Source organism: Ochotona curzoniae, unplaced genomic scaffold, assembly GCF_017591425.1.
Source record: "Ochotona curzoniae isolate NIBS_2020 unplaced genomic scaffold, NIBS_Ocur_1.0 contig_3819, whole genome shotgun sequence".
Classification (NCBI taxonomy): Eukaryota; Metazoa; Chordata; class Mammalia; order Lagomorpha; family Ochotonidae; genus Ochotona; species Ochotona curzoniae.
The window spans coordinates 24260598-24270465 of NW_024466004.1; the positions used below are offsets into that span (position 1 = coordinate 24260598).

General features: G+C 38.8%; 1 pseudogene; it reads left to right on the forward strand.

The window, feature by feature from the left end:
- Positions 1-8549: 8549 nt before the first annotated feature.
- LOC121158447 lies at positions 8550-9534 on the forward strand (annotated as a pseudogene).
- The last annotated feature ends 334 nt before the right edge of the window (positions 9535-9868 follow it).

The window sequence follows — 9868 nt, forward strand, 5'->3', positions numbered from 1 at the left end:
AGAGTAGCCTAGCAGCTAAAGTCCTCACCTTGCATGCACCTAGATCCCATATGGGTGCCGGTTCTACTCCTGGCAGCTCAACTTCCCATCCAGCCCCCTGCTTATGGCCTGGGAAAGCAGTCGAGCTTGGCCCAAAGTCTTGGGGCCCTGCCCCAGCATGGAAACCCAGATAAGGCTCTGGGCCCATGACTTTGGATTAGCTTAGCTCCAACTGTTGAGGCCACTTACAAACTCCAAGTTAAACAGTAAAAATGTCAATAACTACAGCATATCATGATAAACTTACTGAATACTGGCAAACATACACATTTTATAAAGCAACCATATTGAAGGGATTCCTTGCATACAGAAAAATAAAGACAAAAATGACCACACACTGCAGCTCACATCTAGAATCTCAAGTTACAATGTGAAAATACGTTTCAGAAATGAATATGAAAACAAGACTTAAAACAAAGGCTAGGAAGTTAATTATTAGTAAATCTATAGTAAGAGAAATTCCTACCTTTTTTCCAGCGAGAACCAGTGTAACAGCTGAATTTTAAAAATGGGAAAGTGATACTTGGAATAAATGTGGATTTGTTGAAGAAATGAAAGGGAAAAAATTATAAAAATGGTCAATTCAATGTGTAAATGTAATATGTGGGTTTTCTACTGTTCTGTTTTGGTTTTGGTTTGTTTGTTTCTGGAGATGGAGTTTCCTCTGACTGACTTGGAAAAGTATTCATAGATGACCACATCAACCCTGCTCTGGGAAAACAAGAAAGATGGCCTTCATGGGCAAACAGCTTCGAAAGCAATGCAAGAACATATCTTGTCTATTGCCTGGAATGGTAGATGCTTCATACTTGTCTGCTCTAATTCCCTTTCCACTCTTTCAGAAACGCAAAAACTTATACTAGGTCAGCATTTTCAGCACATGTAAAATAATATGCCACAAGGATCAGAAAAAAACACTAATAAACTCTTAAAAAATACTGTTTTAACTTCATCAAAGTTACCTCTAATTTAAAATTCAATGCTACATTAAAGCAATCTTCTAAAAACTTGCAACTAGCATGCTGCAATACCCCCAAAATGCCATAAATCAAGTAAATGTCATGTAATGGTAACTGTTTTGCCATTCCATAGGAAACTTCATTTGATCTCATAATACCATTTTGTTATCTTGTTTTATTCCTAAATGCTGGAATGATTTATGTATTTCCTATCATTAGTAAATGTGCAAATTAAAATTATGTAGGTTTCGAGTTAAACGCTATACTCATATCTTTGTGACTGGGTTCTTAACCTCCTATAGTGCAAAAATTTGCCATATTTTACAAGATTTGGAGGGTATTTCAAAAGACTGGACCCTAAATCTCAGCTCATCTATGCATTTATTGTTTTGAGATTAGAAAATTCTCTAAGCTTATGAAATGTATTCACTTTTTAAATGAATAGAGTAATACTACATTAGGTAATTTCTAAAGTCCCTTCCAATTTTAAACTTCCTTGGAAGCATGCGCTTACTGTACAATGACTAAAGTATGAATGCATTGCATATTATTTTAATTTGGCCATTCCCCAAATCCAAAGCAGTATACTGTATGTGGTTTTACATACATGCATATTTTTAAATGTATAAGTTTATTTATTTGTGAATTTATTTATCAATTAAAATTATATAAAGAAAATTGGAAACCTGGAAGATGGGATTGGGGGGAGCCTGGCATCCTCAATCATCTAAGTAACAGATTTTTTCTGTTAATTGCTGTAAGTCTACTACCTACCCAGAACAGCACTCTCTTTTACACAGCTGCTGCATTTCTGTCCTAAATGCATCATTGAAAAGCTGCATATTGCTGCTAGTGTTGTGGAGCAGTGGGTACCTGTTCATGTCCTGGCTGCTCTGCTTAAATTCAACTCCATACTAATAACCTGAGAAAGCAACAAAAGATGGTCCAAGTGACTGAGTCCGTGACCATTCAAAAGTAGTTCTTGGGCTGTTATGGCCATTTGTGGAGTGAACCAGCAGATTGAAAAATCTCTCTTTCACTCTCTCTCTCTGTGTTTATGTGTAATTCTACTTTAAAACAAACAAACAAATAAATAAATATTTGTAAAAGTTCAAACCATACATGAAAGCTAAAAGGAATTGGATTTCTTTTTTTATTTTTAAGATATATTTATTTTATTGGAAAGTCAGATATACAGAGAGGAGGAGAGACAGAGAAGAAGATCTTTCGTCCAAAGATTCACTCCCCAAGTGAGCGCAACGGCCGATGCTGTGCTGATCCGAAGCCAGGATCCAGGAACTTCTTCCAGGTATCCCACATGGGTGCAGGGTCCCAAGGCTTTGGGCCGTCCTCGACTGCTTTCCCAGGCCACAAGCAGGGAGCTGGATGGGAAGTGGAGCTGCTGAGATTAGAATCGGCGCCCATATGGGATCCCAGTGTGTTCAAGGTGATGACTTTAGCTGCTAGGCCATGCTGCCAGGCCCCAGATTTCAAAAGATTCCAAAATGATGTGCTATAAAGCAGAATACAATTTGAGAATTCTATCCCTTAGAAGGCACAGGGAATAATTCTCAATGTGAGGAGAAAAGTTAACTGTGGTAACACAATCTGTGGCAAGTTGGGTCTTAGCCTACAGAGAATGTGTATGTTTTCTTTGCTTTTGTCCACATCGGTTTGTCCTGTTACTTGTTCCTTTGCCCTTGCAAAGCAGATCTCACTGAGCAGAACACAAAAGTACTGAAACAGAAAAATAATGAATCCATGGCCTTGAAGGAGTTCACAAAATTTTCTAGGAACCTAGAAGCCAAATTCAAGGAAAGCCAATACTCAGCACTTCAGTTTCCGAACTTCTGAATTTGAGCACCCAATTAAAATGTACTTGTCACCCCACAATCACTCCTCACACTTTCATAATTATTCATGGGTTTGCAAACAGTAGCAAAAAAAAACTTGAGTTGCCTAACAAGCAAATAATCGGTTAAGCTCCAATGAGGTGAACAAACTATAAACAACTGTCCTTCATATTATATACAGTGCCATGTGTTTTTGGTTCTTGTTGTTGAATTTTTGTGTGCCTGCAGGCATGCAATTTTGGTGTTCGAAATGCTGAGCACAACGCTGACGTGCTGCCTGGTGTTCCTAAGCAGAAGACAGCTGTCATATGTCTTACAGAAAAAAAGAATGTGCACTAAATCAGCTTTGTTCAAACATGAGTTATAGTGTTACTGCCTTTGGGTTCAATGTATCAGTGATATGTACTAAATATTGTGTCTTTAAACACAAACCTGCAACAAAGGATGTGTGCTGGTTTGTCAACAGAAATGTCACGACACAATGTCCACAGGAACCCAATTCTGCATTTTCCTTGAGAACAATGTTCAACGTTTCATAAGACAGTATTTTGCTTGCTTTACACAATATGACAACTAAATGAGAATAAGCTCCCTCATTGTTGCACCCTTTTCCAGGGAGGTACCTGGCTTTACCACTACTGGACTTGACTGCTCACAGGACACTTCTGACAAGCGTGTCTAGATCCAGAACATGTGGGGAGGCTGCCCTATAATGCCAGAACCAGACTCAGGAGGACCTTTGCTTGCAACTTGAAGGCTCACTCAGATGTTCATTTTCATGGAACATAGTCTATATTATGAAGCATTCTCGCCATGAGATTCTTTTTTTTTTTTTTTTAATAAAGGTTCTCCTCTCTGTGTGTGTGTTTTTTTTTTTTAAGATTTATTTTATTTTTATTGCAAAGTGAGATATACAGAGATGAGTAGAGATAGAGAGGAAGTGGAGCTGCCGGGATAAGAACCAGTGACCTTTTGGGATCCTGGCTCATTCAAGATGAGGACCTTAGTCACTAGGCCATGCTGCCAGGCCCTCTCCATGAGATTCTAAGAAGGTAAGTTTCAGATGTCTGCCTTGGGAAATGGTCTTAAAATAAAAATGCTTCAAGTGCAGGGAGAGTGTTGCAAAGGGACTGGCTGATTAAAAAGGTCATATCCTACCAAAAGGTTTACTAATCATTTTAGTGGTTAAGATGATTATAATAAGAATCATATATTTACTGCTCATGCTAAAGTTTACTGTGAATATAACCAAAATTAGTAGCATTTATTGAGAAATTCTGAGTATGCAGCATTGAATTTTTTAGTTTATATATGCGATGATTATTTTATATTCACAATATACATTTGCCAGACCCAGCAAGATAGCATAGTGTTTAAAGTCCTTGCCTTGTGCACCCGGTATCCTATACTGTCGCCGGTTCTAATCCCGGCAGCCCTGCTTCCCATCCAGCTCCCTGCTTGTGGCCTGGGAGGGCTATGGAGGACGACCCAAAGCCTAGATATCCTGCACCCGTGTGGGGTACCTGGAGGAAGCTCCTGGTTCCTGGCTTCGGATTGGCTCAGCTCCAGCCATTGCTGCCACTTGGGGAGTAAATCATCAGATGGAGGATCTTTCTCTTTGTATCTCCTCCTCTCTGTATATCTGACTTTCCAATAAAAATAAATAAATCATTTTTTTTTCAAGGCGAGGACCAATCCACTGGGCCCAAAATAAATAAATCTTTAAATCTTTAAATATATATATATACACACATTTGACAAGGTTAATCATATTATTTTTACATGAAAGAATTAAGTACAAAACTAATTCTCCCATAGTCACACTGCTTAAAAGTATTGAATTTTTTAGTAAAGTTATTTATTCTCATTTTATTTGAAAGAGAGTGAGAGGAGAAAGAAAGATCTTTGTCCTGGTTCACTTCATAAATGTCTATAATAGCAGAGCTGAATGAGCACAAAGGAAGGCAATGCAGGTTTCTGGTATCGGCTTCTCTGTGCCAGTGCTTGAGCCATCATCTGTTGCTTCCGTTGGGAGCACACTATCAGGAAGCTGGAATTGGAAGTGGAGCCAGGACCCAAACCTCAGGTCCTCTGCTATGAGATCCAGTAGTCCCACAGAACAGGTTCACTGCTTCCATCCCAGGAAATGACAGTTTGAATCCTGAGATGACAGGTCTTCAAGAATCTAGTGGTGGAAACATTTAAGGGGATATGGCATGAAGAATTAACACGCAAATGCATTTTGGATGATGTTTCAAATAAAGGAATGATAAGACTGATTAAGTTTCATTTCTCCTGGAGAAAAGAAATGGAAACCTTTTGAAAGAAAAGTTAAAAAGAAGGGGTAAGACGAGGGAAACAGAATGGAAGGAAAGAAAGAGGAAGGTATAGAAGGAGAGAGTGAGGAAGGGGAGAAGAGAGAAAGAAAGGGAAGAAAGAATTGTTAGAGCTAATAAATATAAAATCTAGCTCTGTAGTTCTTCACTTTGCTACATGTTATGATTAGCTGGGAAACCTGTGGAACAATCCTCATTTCCAGGAAAGAACACATATCGGTTAAATAAAAGTCTCTGGAGGTAGGATACAGATCTCAATGTTTCAGAAAATCAGATGATTCTATGTGAAGTAGGTTTTAGAAATATTGTACTACCAAGTCGGGACTCAGACCTGGCATATCAACGTCACTTGAGTAGCAGTCACTAAGCCTCCTTCAAGATTTAGTAATCTCCCAATTAACTAGGGAATCTCGTGAAATGAAATTTGACTTCAGACTAAGACGAAGCCCAAGATGCTACAACTCAGACCAACTTCCACGTGGCTCTGCTGTACCTGCCCTAGGCCATTTTTTGGGAGTTGCAGGTATAGAAGTTATAATGGAATTAATAGAACCCCAAATTTTTGAAGGGCATACCAAATCTATTACATTATTATAAGAGTTTTTATAGGTGGAACCAAAAATAAGCTTGGAAGTGAAGGGGGCGCTGATGAGTGATAGAAAGGGAAATGGTAGTGCTTAAGCATTGATCTCATTGGAGCAGTTTATGTAGATAAGCTTCAGGAAACCTAAATATTAAAATAAATGGGTGACTTTTATAAGTACGGGATTCTGTCCAGAAGAATAAAACTGAAAATTTAGCTGTCAAATCAGAAGCAAAATGTATGACTTCTCAGCAGACAGTTAAGCAAAAGAGAAAAACTGAAATGAAAAGTAATTATAGTAAAACATAAAGCCCAAATAAACTCAATGTAGCAGAAAGGTTGCAGTATTATAGATACTGAATTAAACACAAACATGTGAAATGAAATATTCTTTGAAAGAATGTTTATATAAATATGATGTGCTGATCTCTCTGGTCTCTATATATAAGTATTAATATATGAATGTATTTCCCTCGAGGTTGGATGAAAATAATGCCCCCACATTGTAATAGGCTTCTGTTAAATTTCTTTTAATTAAGATTTCCACTATTTACATTGTATTTGTTAAAAACATAGGGTAATTACACTGACGAATGTCATTGTGTCTGAATAGTGCTTCTCAACCACCTTGCATCACTCGTTTGTCACTTACATTTTCTGTAGTTTAGCTATTAGATGGTACGTATTTACATAGTTTTGATATTAAGGTACTTCTGGATTAATAAATGAGTTTATATTGGGATTCGAGATAAGACTCCACAAAGCATGGCATTGCAGCATTTGTGACAATCGGAAACAAAATGACTTCTCTGAGTTTAATTGGCGTTTTACTCCTGAAGCACTCCACAAAAAATAATTCTTTGATTTTTCTGAGTAATAACTCATAAACCCCTTATTACATAAAAAATCATCCTGAAACTCAGAACAAAGGAACAAAAAATACAGAGAAGAATCTAAACAGGCCTTGCTAAATTCTGCAAAGTTGCTACCATTATGTCACACAAATGTCTAATCCGACTTCTACATTAACGTTTTTCCTAAAACCTGAGCAACTAAAGCACATGGCTTATCTGTTCCTTTGGGTGTTTATTCTTCAAGGCTCCCAAGCAACATAGAATTGATATTACATGAACCCAGCAGTGGGTAAAATAACAGTATGATTCTGTCCTGCTTTGGGAAGCCCTCCTTTCTCTGTTACCTGATACCATTTCATAGCTCTCTGTGTTTCCTTTATTTTTATTCTACATGTTTGGAGAATAGTCCTGTGACGAGGATCTCAGGAGGGCTCTGGGACCTGCTCTGGTGCTCCTTCTCTGAAGGCTCCCTCTCTACTGATGATTTGCTTCACAAATCCCCACTCTTTTTCTCTCCCTGAACTCTGATCTCTCTTCACTTCCAGGACATTCTGCACAGCAGCATCCCCCCTTTCTTTTCCTACTCCAGCCAAGAAAATAACTCCATTTAGAAAGCTAGATGATTATAGGTCCCAATTATTTTGCTTCCTTTTCTTTAGGAGTCAAAGCCCGATGTTCTCTATTTCTTAATATCTGAAATTTCACTATTCGTTATTCTGTCCTAACTTTTGATTTTAAGATATAAGCTTGAGTCTATTATTAATTATCTCATCAATGTTTGAACAGGAGGAAAAAAGGAGAAAAGGAAAATAAAAATGAGAAAAGCAAGGACCTGGGCCATCCTTCGCTGCTTCCCTAAGTCACAAGCCAGTAGCTGGATGGGAAGTGGAGCAGCAGCCAGCACTGGAACTGATGCCCATATGGAATGCCAGCACTTGCAGGTGGAGTATTCACCAACTGAGTCATAGTGCCAGTCCTGTCAGTATAATTGCATACTTAATGAAAGTACAATAGGTTCAATTGTTTCAGTGAAATGAGATTCAAATTTGTAATTTTTTATTCTATTCATTCAAGATTTGGAAAGATAAGAAAGATGGAGAGAGAGGTCTCATTCACTTATCGATTCCTCCAAATTCCTGTAACACAAGGGCCTAGTAAAATCTGGGAGTCAGGAAATCAGCCTGGGTCTTCCATGTGGGTGACAGGGTCTTAACTACTTGAACTGCTATCTGCCGCATCCCAGGCTGTGTATTAGCAGGAAGCTGGAAATAGCAGTAGAACTGGGGAGCCAAACAGTCACTTCAGTGTGGGACTGAGTGTACAAGGAATCCTAACTACTTTTCCAAATGCCCATCTCAGAAACAGTGTTTTGTTGTTGTTTGTTTGACAGTTGTCTAAAGCAAATATAGCACCTATAAATGACAGTTGATGCCTCTACTTTCAAAATACTCATTTACAATATATGAGACATGTATAGCTACAGCATCAATAATGCTTTTCAATCCTATGGACTACATACAAAGCTTATCCTTAAATTTTTTTTTCAAATATATGCAAAAGCTCAGGATTGGCATCATGAATGTTCACGTACTTATCACAACCTCAAATTCATTGATTCATCATTCATTTTGATTCTTCCATGAGCTCCAATTTTTCTCCTTCCCAGAAAATACTTTTTTCATTCTAATTAAATTTATTCTAATAAATAGATAAATTGCTCCTAAGTAGATCGTGTCACAGCCTCTTGGACCTTCTAAGCCTTTTTGATAAAACTGTGATACTTACTTGATTTCTAGCTTGATAAAACATCCTAAGATCTCATATGTATTTCCCACGCTTTTCTAAAACATGCCATTTCTCATAGAGTCAGTTGGTTCCAATGATTGCCAAGGCCACACTCCAACTTCGATGAGTTCTTCGAAGTCATGATGTGTATGAAGCTCATCAGAATTAACTATCACAACAACCAGCATATGCTCAATCACATCATTGACTAGGGACCCAAGATTCAGGCCATGGACTGATTACAGTGAGGCAAGAAGCAGCAGATGGAAAACAGTAGTGAAACAGAAGATAATGGCAACAGTTTACACTGTAGTAACACCTCCACCCACAATAACCAGGAAGCTGACCCTAGTAACAGATGGACCAAAACATCTGAAGGTTCTGGGCTTGAGCACAATAACAAGGCACCTGTGGCTATTGACCACGTGATGGGTGGGGCTAGTGAAATTGAATCAGTATTCAGACCTCATGACATGCTTATGGAAAAAGATAATAGTGCACAGACAAGATACATAAAACTTTAGGCAATGGAACCGTGGGTCACTTCTCTACCTATCTGGCTATAAGGTTAGCTTTAGAGAAATTATGGGACAAGGGCCCGGTGCGGTGGCGCAGTGGTTAAGGTCCTCGCCTTGCACACACCAGGATCCCATATGGGCGCCGGTTCTATCCCTGCAGCCCCGCTTCCCTTCCAGCTCCCTGCCTGTGGCCTGGGAAAGCAGTCGAGGACGGCCCAAAGCTTTGGGACCCTGCACCCGCGTGGGAGACCCGGCAGAGGCTCCTGGCTTTGGATCGGCATAGCATCGACTGTTGTGCTCACTTGGGGAGTGAATCATTGGACAGAAGATCTTCCTCTCTATCTCTCTTCTCTGTATATCTGCCTTTCCAATAAAAAATAATAAAAATAAATCTTAAAAAAAAGAGAGAAATTATGGGACAAGGGAGAGTCCAGTCAGATGAAGCTGAACATAACCAATGAGAAGCAGTACACCATTTACATCGCAATGGCCAGTGGCCAGTTCTCCGTTTTAAATGGGTCCTTTTATTTGGAGTTGTCAATGAGAGATACTGGAAGAAAACAAGCCCATGGAATTTTATTGCACACCCACAAAGGAGCACAGATGAGCTTTTCAAAGCGGTGGTAAGACTGAATACGTTTACATCCCCTTGCTGTAATATTAAAGTTGTACTGTCATTGGTCTATGGACAGACAGCAGGTGTGCCCAGTCTTCATTCTGAGCCAGACTCATTTATGCTGTTCGAATCTCTCCCCCTTAATTTTAAGTTTTCCTGTTTGGAAGACACTACCATCATTCAGTACTTTTGCTTTTCTTTTAAAAGTGCATCCAAGTTGTGTGCTTTCACATCATGTGGTTCCATTTTGGAGCAACTTTTTTATCCTGGAAATTTTGTAGTTCTTTACTTTCTGTATTCCTAAAATTCAGTTAACCTTCCTTTT